Below are 11,044 nucleotides of genomic sequence, written 5' to 3' on the forward strand. Positions count from 1 at the left end.
ACAAAATCACGGCGAACAGATGTCCTATTCTGTCGCCTCAGAATAGGACACACATTTGGCACGCATAACTTTTTACTCACTGAAAATGATCCTCCAACCTGCGGTAGAGGCGGGGAGAGGCTGACCGTCCTCCACGTCCTCCTGGAGTGTCGGGCAGCCGAATCTCAGAGAAAGAAACCTTTTTCCATAGCATACCGGCAGCACATCCCCCTACATCCTGAAATGTTACTCGGCCCAGAACCGCTATTTGACACCAGCGTAGTCCTAAGTTTTCTGAAATATGTTGTCTTGCATGTTGTTAGCCCCACATGTTCGTAGCGGGTCCTCTCTTCAGAGGATGCCGCTGTGATACCTCTTTCGTATAGCACATGCCTCTAGGCCCTTGTGTTTCAAGGGCTCTGGCGAGGCAGCAGTGCTCCAAGTAATTTTACCATCTCATATATTTTCTGTTTTGCATCATTCTCTTACGATGGATTTTATTGCTTATAGTATTCGTCATTAGTCATCGCCATAATCTTATAGCACGTAGATTTTACGCACTTTACAGCGACTATTTTTAGGTCCCTCTACAGCCAAGTCACATCTTTTCCACAGAACTCATCATTCCACCGCGAAATCACTAACACTGTCTTGGCGCTCTTTGGCCATACCTGGCCCTTGCGCCACTAAACCACACACATTCATTCATTCATTCATTCTCGCCAACCTCAAGTCATGTACAGACATTGCAGGCCTCCCACAAAACAGAGAACCTCTTAAAAACCTCTTGAAACGGCTCCAAACGGCTATAGACGTCTTGGTCTATGATAAGACTGAAAATAGAATTTCTTCTTAACATAACCTCAGCATGTGGAATATACTAGTATATATTGTATCTGCGGTAAAACCCACTACTGGTGTCCCCAGAGTCTATTTTGGTGGACACATTCAGAACGTCTAACTCAAGAAAATTTTTTAGATCTTTTTGTCTAAAAGTGCATACAATTCCAAACGGCGTGTTAAAAGTGCGGTTACCGTCGGCCGTTGCCGTTAACGAATAAAAGACGTCACAGACAAATCGAACTCGTAGGAAGCAACATAATAAAGTGGCTTTAATGTTAAATAATCTTACACCAGAACTTCGAGAATCAATGGCGTGTTATTGTTTTCCATACGGGGCGCGCACACGACGCCTGGAGACCATTCTTCTATGCTCGCGCAGCAGGTACTGACAGCAGCAGGAGCGAAACGCCGGTGTCGCAGTGACCACAGCAGTGTCACAGAGCCACCGCGCTGCGATCACTCCAGCGTCAGTCAAGTAGACACGGTCCAAATTTGTCAGGCATCTCATTCCGTGATCGAAACACTGGGAGGCAGGAAGTTAGAAAAAACGGCCACTGCCGCCCGCTATGTCTCGGTCGTGGGTTCGTTATGCCAGTTGTACGTCATTCTAAGCCGTTCTGTACATTTATACTAGATATTAACTGGAGTAATTTAGCTGTGCTCATGCTGCTTGCCGTGTGTTTTGCATCAGCGCTTCGTGACATCGGCTGTATTGCGTGTTTTCGCTGACTATTACCACAATGGCGAGATCTGCATTCGCCGCCTTCATTGTTCTCGGTGCGTCTATGGACTTCTAGCCACGATAGTGCGTCTCTACGTCGCACGTTCGGATAACACTTTGCGGTGAGTGAAATACATTGTACGTCGTTTTTTGTCAACTATGTAAATATTTTTAGGTGTTATCCGTGACAATTCTTGATGGATGGGATCTTCTGCCCTGCGGGTTTTGGTCATCTTTACTTTTATACGAAGGTTATTGCTTGTTAATCTTTGTGGTTAACGTAGCGCGAATCAACTGAAGGGAGTGCATTCGAAAACGACGCGCTGGCTGTAATCCTGAACGAGACTGAGCTCGCCCTATTTTGTGTCCTTTTGTTCTTGCATGGATTACAGCGTGGCGTGCGCGCGTGCCTGTGTCAGTGACTATGCAGCATGTAGCGTTCCTACTTTATAGCAAAACAAAAATATAACTGCAATGTTTACATCGTCTATACAATTCCAAATGCAATCGGCTGCTGATCTAAAAATTTCCCTTGTCTTGTTCTAAATAAGCAGCAAAGCTTTTAGCCCAGTAGGTGCTTCATCTGGGAGTGAAATCACGACTGCTTGACATTTATTCATGAATGACTGTGGGTCACCTCATTTGTAATTGCAAATCTGTCTTTCAACTGACTTGGTGATCTCATATTTTTGTTCTTTTCACTCTGTAGACGGCTGGGCATCCTTTTTGTCCCTTGGTGCTAGCTAGATGACGGGAGCTCATCATGTACTGTACCCTCTCTGGTTCTCTTAGTGCTCTGTATATGGGTTAAAGCCAGGGAGCGCTTCGTGGTAAAATAGCTAGTTGGTGTCTCACAAACGGGCATCTTTTTGCACTGGTCCATTATAAGCTGCCATTATTATAACCATTTTATCAGTGCCAGTGTACATACACAGGTCTACTATTAATTAGTTTCCCTAAGCCTTACAGAAATTAGCTCTAGGTAGTCAGTGCTACGTAAGAACTCACAAATTAACTCTGTTGTGTCATCATTTACCAGTTTTCCATACATGAGTAAAAATTTGCTACATCAGTGTGGAGGGTGGTCCTTCATGAAAGGGAACATGTGAGCGCGTGGCCTGTGCTCTGCGGAGGCCCTTTAGAGCGCCAGCAACAGGCAGCAAGGGCAGGCACGTTAAAGCCCCTCAATCTTTCAAAAGTAGCGCCATTCTTAGATCTTTCCGCCACCCCGCTCACCCTGGCGCGTCCTCCTCCACGCCTCCTGTCGCCCCAGCCTCCTCCGCTCCCCCATTGGCCAATCTGTGTCACGTGGAAGCGGGCGCCGCGCTTTTGTATATTTTTTTCTTTCCAGCGTGGAGCAGGCGCCGCGCTTTTGTATATTTTTTCTTTCCAGCGCGCGCCGACCTCCATTGTTGGGCCTGCGCGACGAAAGTACGGCAGGCGGACTGACGGAGTGCGTTAGCGTAATAGAATGTGCAGGGCCGAGAACTTAATTGCGATGCCATGCTGCTGCACCTTCGGTTGCCGCAACAGACACAGCGAGGGCAAAAAGCTTTTTGCTTTGCCGTCCGGCGGACGCAACGCAAAAAGAAGTGTGGATTCGCAGGATCGGGCGGGCTGACTTCGATGAAGTGACAAAGAGCGCACGGCTTAGTGAAGTAAGGGCCACGGCTACTCACAACCTCTTATTTTGAGCCTAGTTCACGCCTTCCGCTTCGAAAAAGTGGGTGTTGATGCTCTGCGTGGTTTTTAGCGCGTTGTTTGGCTTTCTTTTTTCGAATGTGCTCTCTTTGTTTCATGTAGTATCGTCTTGCGGTGAAATGCACGCATCTGCAGCTGGCCTGTGACATAAAAGCGACTTTATTCAGGGTGTGTTTTGAGCTCCACCAGAAGTTAGCTCATTCTCAACGCTATTGCAAGGCTCACTATTACTTACGATGCAGTCATTTAGCTTCGAATGTACGCCCGCATGTATTGATTTGGTTTGTGGTGATTAATGTTTTTAACGTTCCGAAGCGACTAAAGCTAGGATGGAGGTCGTAGTGGATGGCTCCGGATAACTTTATCTAGCTCGCCTGGGGATGTTTAACGTGCACTTTGATCGTAGAGTCGTACGTGGGCCGGTAAATTCCTCGTTGGCGTTTCATAGTACTCGTGCGCTAGTGCTGCTTTAGAAGTTGGCGCCTCGGCGCGATTGTATTTCTTCAATAAATTTTATTTACTAGTGTAACAAATTGTCATTATTTCGTGTTATTGACGGCGCCGTCAGGGCACCAAAGCGGCAACGGCAACACCAAAGCTAGAACCAGCGCTAGATGGGGCTCGCCGAAGCCTGTGCATGCCACGGGGGTATAAGATCGCGGACAGCCAATTTTGTATGCGAACACTCCCTGCGACGTCTGCATTAGCGTAATGTTACGTGCTCTTCGGAGGCTTCCGTTAGCCATTACATGTGCCCTCCTGGAGCAGTACTTGTAAAAAAAAAAAAAACAATATATCGTCACGATTACCAAAGCACCCCGCAATGAAAAAACGGCCCTGTTGCCAGGCATTGCTGACCGCACACAGCCGGAATCTCTCACGCGCCGACCGAACAAAAGTGTCCTGCAGGTACGTGAATGAACCTACGAAACCACGTACGCATACTTTCACGCTGTCAACACCTGAAACATTAGTAATTACGCGCGTGTTTGAGTACACCGCGTGCTTGCGTCGTGTTTCAGCAACACGAACTCTCAACGTCGCGCGCTTTACGCCTTAAATACGCCTTGAATAATGGTCATTTTCTCTATTTCCTCCGCAATTCTAACACGAAATTCTAAAGGCCAGTTACCGACTGACGAAGAAAGATCTCGATTGAAAAAATTACCGACGATTACGTTACTTCCTAATGCGAAATTTGAGCGCAGCAAATAAGTCTCGACGGCGGCGATGAGCCTCCGCTTCGGCGGCGCGAACTGCAGGGTCTTCTCGGCGGCGGCGATGAGCTTCTGCTTCAGCCTCGCTTACTGCTGGTTGCTCTCGACGGCGGCGATGAGCCTCCGCTTCGGCGGCGCGAACGGCAGGGTCTTCTCGGCGGCGGCGCTTTAGCCTCTGCTTCGGCGACGCGTACTCCTGGATCATCTCGACGGCGGCGACGGTAAGCTTCTGCTTCGGCGGCACGCACCTCTGGATTCTGACGGCGACGGCGCTGGGCCTCTGCTCTGGCAGCTCGTTTAGCAGCAGCAGCAGCAGCAGCAGACGGAGGACTTCTATCGGTCGTCTCGCTCATGGCTCAGAAAGAACTGGCAGATAATTTCGCAGTGGCGAACGGCAGCGGCAATTTCGGCTCGGGCGGTGCACATATACAGATCCGCCGCCACCGATCTGGCTCTCTGATTGCCACCGCACAGGGCGAACGGCAGCGGCAATTTCGGCTCGGGCGGTGCACATATACAGATCCGCCGCCACCGATCTGGCTCTCTGATTGCCACCGCACAGGGGTTGCATTGGAGGAGGAGCGAAGAAAGGAATTAAGTTCGAGCCGGCGCTTTGACAACCGGAGACTCGCAGGAAGAGGGGGGAGGGGGGCGGCGTGTACACCCAGCGGCAAACGATGGGGGCAGAAGCGCGCTCAGCAAGCGGACAACACGATAAAGGGAGGAGGGAAGAGATAGCAGCGACTGACTGATGCCGCTGACGCCGATAGTGAGTCGACCCCAGCTGCGGAGTTGGTTTCAGGGACAACGCCGCCGATGCCGACACAAACAATATGATACCCTCGCTTCCGCAGCGCTAAGAACCAGGTCTAGCCGTGGGAAGGTGGTCACGTATTCGTCGACGTGCCGGGGCCTACGTGAAATAACCGGCGCGTCGGCAACTGAAGAGCACCCTATCCGCCACACAAGAACAGGGGGGGGGGACCCTTTCCTCCTCTTTCTGCATGGCGGCGACGGTGTTCTATGCAGTCACGTTATCTTGACTCTCTAGCGGCGTCAGCGGCATCCAGCGGTATCAGTCGGTCGCTGCTAGCGCTGGGGGGATGAAAGGGGGGCGGAGCTGGTTACGAGGCCGACGACAACGCCGACGACGACGCGAAACCCAGCAACGGACGCCAAAGAGCTGCGCTCTAAAAACTGCTCCGCAGGGCTCGAACGAACTTTTCTGCGGATTTCCTCCCGTAGCGTGTTAGCCGTCGTCTGCTACGGCAGGCCCACCACCGGCGGCGCCACCGTCGAGGCCGCGCCGAGCGGAGGAGGAGGGAAGCGAATGGCGCTACTTTGGGAGATTGAGGGGCTTTAAAGCACGTCCGCTTGTAGCGCCATCTATTGGCGGCCAGAATAAGCAGAGACAGCTGATAGGCAGAGCGGCTGTGGACTGCCTCCGACGCCAGGTGGATGCGCAACAGGCGCGGCCTGCAACGCAGCGTCTGCTGCTAGCAAACCGCACTCGGAACGCTAGCACAGTGGAAACATGGGAGGGCCAACATATGCCCGCTAGTTAATAGGCACTCCCAGCGTATTTTAGTGCGTAAGCATTCCTTCGCGAGTACCGCAGCAAGATCTTCCGCCACGCGAAAAGTGTAATGCCTTTTATCTGCCCAAAATTGCGCAATGTGCGAAGTTACGAGATTCAATCACTATAATATTGTAAATGTAGATGATTGGTAGGTTTATAGGCGATCAGAAACAATTGAAAAAAAAATTATTAGAGGGAATAACCTCCAGGAAGAGGGTCCACAGGAAAAGCGTGGGTAATTCTATATAGGGGTGGGCTAACTTGAAATTTTGGAGTAGGCTAACATAAATTTGGGAGTACGCCAATTTGAATTTCGGGATGCGCCAACTTACAATTTGGGAGTGGGCCAACTTGAAATTTGGGGGTGGGCCAACATAAATTTGAGGGTGGGCCAATTTAAATTTTGGGGTGGGCCAGCTTAAAATTTGGGGGTGGGCCAACTTGAAATTTTGAAGGTGGGCCAACTTAAGTTTGGTAGTGGGCCAATTTAAATTTGGGGGTGGGCAAACTTAAATTTAGGGTTAGGCTTATGCACACATTGACAACTCCAGTAGAGTTTCTGCATACTCTTTTGCAGTACGGAGCCTTGGCTACCCACTCCTCCCATGCCATGAATAAGGCTCACCAGGTTTGAATCCTTTTAGGAGAGAAGTGCACATAAGTGAAACTTTAGCTTAGGTAAATAAACGTAATTATATTATTTATTGGCACGTGGTAGTGACATTAAATAACACAGCAGCAATACTGTGAAAGACAAAACTAACTTTTATTGGGCGGACCTGTGCCCACAAAAACAGCCTACACTTAAAGAACGATAGCGGCGAGCACAGTCGGCGATCATCGAAAATCTGATCAGCGGGTCAAGCGCGTCGGCTTTTATAGATCAGTCGTCGAATGTTCCAGAATAATCGCTGGGACCCGCGTGCCTTCCACAAAGTTCTACATTATTCGCGTCGCGCACACATGCGATCAGATTACACAAGGTTCCGTCACAGACAGCGGATGGAAGCATCGATAACATTCCAGAAACTTCCGATACATGCAGGCGCGTCCTGCGCTGTGTGATAACAATTGTTAGGCGGTGAAACGTGTCGCCCGATAAAGACAAGCAAGTACACGTGTCATTATTATTCAGGCTTCGTTATTTTTGTAACGACGACAGTCGCCTAACTACTTAATTAACCTTAGTTAATGATATGGCGACGGCGTTTATATATGTAAATAATTAATTAGGTCTAACTATTCTCAAGGTACCCTTAATTGTTGATTAGGTTCCATTGATTTAGCCTAGCAACTTTTGATTAGTCTAATAATTTGACATTAATTGATATTAATTAGCATCCCTATTCCTTAATACCATCAATTAATCGCCGTTACACTTAATTATTTTTATCGTACCTAATCTTATTATTCATTTTTAATTTACTTACACTTGTACCTCTCAGTACTTACCATAAATAGTCGATATCTTAAATCTCATTAGTCATAAGGCATCCTCATTTATACACCTCCGTCAGACCTCACGCATGCAGTGCACCGTGTCTCGCGTTGCAGACAGTAAAACGGGTGAACGGACGGGCAAAGCTCCGAGGGAAGAAGCACTAGAATGCTTACGCGTTAATATAGGTACTCCAGGAGTACCTAATAACTACCGGGCGTATATTGGCGCTTCAACGTTTCCACTGCACTTGCGTATCCAACGGGGTTTGCTAGCAGCAGACGTTGCGCCGCAGGCCCCGCTCTTTGCGCAGCAGACATGCGAGGAGGGGGAGGTGTTCCAGCTAATTCTAGCGTGTGTTTGCCTGTCGGCCGTGCCTGGTTATTCGGGCCGCCAACAGATCAGGCCACAAGCAGACGTGCTTCCCCTTGCTGCATGTTGCTGCGCTCTAAGCAGCCTCCGCAGAGCACGGGCTATGCGCTCGTATGTTCCCTTTCATAAAGGACCACCCTGTACATTACACCTTTCTTCCCTAATGCACAAATGCATTCAAGCCAGTATCTGATTAATTCTGTATTCTAACTATTTTCTGTGTTATTTAGTTTCTTTACAGGAATTTACTGTACAGCATCAGCAAACTGTCTAATTTAAGATTTATGTGTGTCCTGCAAAAAGTATGCTTTGCCGCTACAGTTGATAAAACATGGCCCGAGGCTTCCATACAAGAACAAACTTCAATTTGACTCTACCACCATCGGCACTTGGCTGGCGCTTGCCAAATGAATCACATCACGTAGCTTGTGCAGACTGTTTTAACCTTATTGTGAGGAGATAACACAATGATGTGTCGAGGCGCCTGCATCTAAGATAGGGATTGTGCAGCAACATATGTGCACGTAGAAAAGGAATCATGTTCAGGGTTCCCGCAGTTTGCAGAGGTGCTTTTAAAATTTTGTCATAACTATATAACTTTACCTGTGCTGTGTTTTGCCATCTATTTCAATAATACGATTGGAGGTGTTATCAGAATTTAGCAATTTATCTGCCCTGGCCCATTAAGCTGCCACATTTGACCTTTCACTAGGTGGGCAATTATTCAACATGGACCATTACTTGAATACATATTTTTGTGTGCAGTGGCTTCTCAATTGCGAGTCAACGTAGATGCTCAAAATTACCTGAGGCTATAGATGCACTTATGAATTTGCTACCTATACAAATCATTTTTCACTTTCTCGCGCAACAAGCATGTTAACAATCCCAAGACAGTGGGCAACGTTATCGTTGATCACATCATGAGATACTTTCAATTGTTATGATGTATCATCCAAGATGACGCGTCATTGCTGTGAGGTATTGCCCTAAGCCAATTAGGGTCACATGAATATATATCAACAAAAGTGATTGATCCAGCCTTGAAGTGTTGCTTTGGGACACTACTTTATCACCAGTCCTCCTTTGCATGCTACCTGCTTACCCTGTACTGTGTCATGTTTAAGTTTGAAAAAATGGCGACAGCTAGACAATGCAAAATGCCAAATTTGCTTTTGGTTTAAGAATATAAAACGCTATTTAACTTTTTAATAAATTTAGTACGTCGTTTACCTGCAGAGTGGATTACTGTTTTAGACTGACTATATTCTGCAGGAAGCTTCTCAGACTTGTTTGACAAGTTGATAAGTGCCTTTTGAGCCACAAAACATCATATATTAATTTGAAGGCTGACTTTGACTCTGCTCTGCAATTTAATAACTATATGCCAGGAAATATACGAGTAATTTTAAACATCATCACATACATACCTTAAGATACCCGTAATTTAAGAGAAAGGAGTGCTTAAATTTATTTTTAATGGGAGTCAAGCTTTTTAAAAAAAACACATATTGCTAATTGAAGTTCCAATTTGAACATTCCTATTTCCTCCCTCGCCTGTTTTCCCTCTTCTGTGCAGGTATTGCTAGCCTATGTCTACAAGAACCTTCACGTGTGGCTTGTGACAGCAAGCTTTTGTGGGCAGTCAGTGCTATCTACGAAGGCTGGCCTGCACTGGTAGCGGTGGCAATCATCTTCAACATTCATGCATGATCACCTTTGCTGCTATTTGCCACTCTTGTTAATTACACTTTCTGCATCTTTTCTAATTTATTAGGTAATAAAGTATGGCTAAGTACCATGGTGTGAAGCAGATGTGTTGCTGCATTTTCGCTTGCAATGATGGTTTATGCATGAAAAACTGATCGTACAGTGTACGAAAAAAATAACAGCATATCATGATTTATGCTTCAGTTCCGGTAACATGCAATGAATTCACTAATGGGTAGTATGCTGAAGAACTGGCCATTATTTCTGCGTGATTATGTGCAAGCATGTGTTACCTTACAAGGAGCACCCACAAAGTAAGTTACAATTTACTTTTAAATGAGGCATGGAGATAAGAAAAATAAATATTTATATTGCCAGTTTGAGTGGCCCGCAGAGTGTTTTTCCACATGTGAACTATCCTTTATTTCTTAACAATCCATTGCAGCAAAGCGTTATGTTTCGTATACTAGTGTCAGGCTGTCCTCCCCCTGTAGCGGAAACCAGGATGTAATTTTTGCCTGAACTGCAGCATCACTGACCAAATGTTTCCCTGCTAGAAACTATGTCAATGCGGTGGAGACTCAGCAGGGGGAAGTTTTGTCAATAATGACGTGTTTCATGCAGAGGTGTTCTTGTTTAGGTCGATGGGTGAGCATTGGCATATCAGCATACAATACAGATCTTGTTTTAGTGGCAAAATAATTCTGACAGGCGGCATTCAACTGATTGGTCTAAGTAAAAAGCACTAATAGACCAATATGAGGCTGTACTACACTATCCGCATAGCTCACATCTGGAAAAACTACCTGTGCATCACTCTATTCGACAGTATATACTTATTTTCTGACGTCCGTGCCTCGTTTCAAATAAATTGTAACTGTGGACAAACCTCGTGTTACTGTAACTGCTACTGCAAAAATTTATGGGAATGCCTATAGAGTCTTCAATTGTTCTTGTCAAGTTGTCCATAAGCCAACTTTTGGCGTAACGTTAGCAGGGCTTACTGAAGTATTTCTAGACGTCCACGGCTACAAAATGTCTTGATCAAGACAGCTACTAGACTTTTGAATTAACCGTTCCAGACTTCTTTTAGACAACAAATAGCTGCTTCCGTGTTTCGTGGGCTGTATCTTCGCTCTGCAAGGCGACGAAGTGCACGAAGCTTCTCCAGCTCAATGTTGTATTCGATGCATGTAGACGTTCTCGGAAGTGAATGCGTCGCAGTCTCTAAGGCACCCTTTATGATGTCCTCTAGGCTAGAGGACAAGTAATCACGACAGCCGTCTTCGACAATTGATTTGAACATCAGCCAGTCGATACATTAAGTGACGCCGGCTAACTTGGAGCCCGTCAACTTTTCAATCCTAAGATAAGTGGGTAGGTGGTCAATTAACCGCGTTTCAACATCCAGAAACCACCTGACCTTTCTAGTGAAGGAGCGTGAAACAAAGGAGAGGTCCAGGCAGCTACAGTAGACAGTTCTA

General features: G+C 46.8%; 1 long non-coding RNA gene across 1 annotated transcript; it reads left to right on the forward strand.

The window, feature by feature from the left end:
- Positions 1-1,559: 1,559 nt before the first annotated feature.
- LOC129385905 (uncharacterized) lies at positions 1,560-9,660 on the forward strand. The gene is made up of 2 exons (XR_008613388.1): positions 1,560-1,665; positions 9,430-9,660. It is a non-coding gene; the product is annotated as an uncharacterized lncRNA (long non-coding RNA).
- The last annotated feature ends 1,384 nt before the right edge of the window (positions 9,661-11,044 follow it).

The sequence above is a fragment of the Dermacentor andersoni genome, chromosome 7, assembly GCF_023375885.2.
Source record: "Dermacentor andersoni chromosome 7, qqDerAnde1_hic_scaffold, whole genome shotgun sequence".
NCBI classification, from domain to species: Eukaryota; Metazoa; Arthropoda; class Arachnida; order Ixodida; family Ixodidae; genus Dermacentor; species Dermacentor andersoni.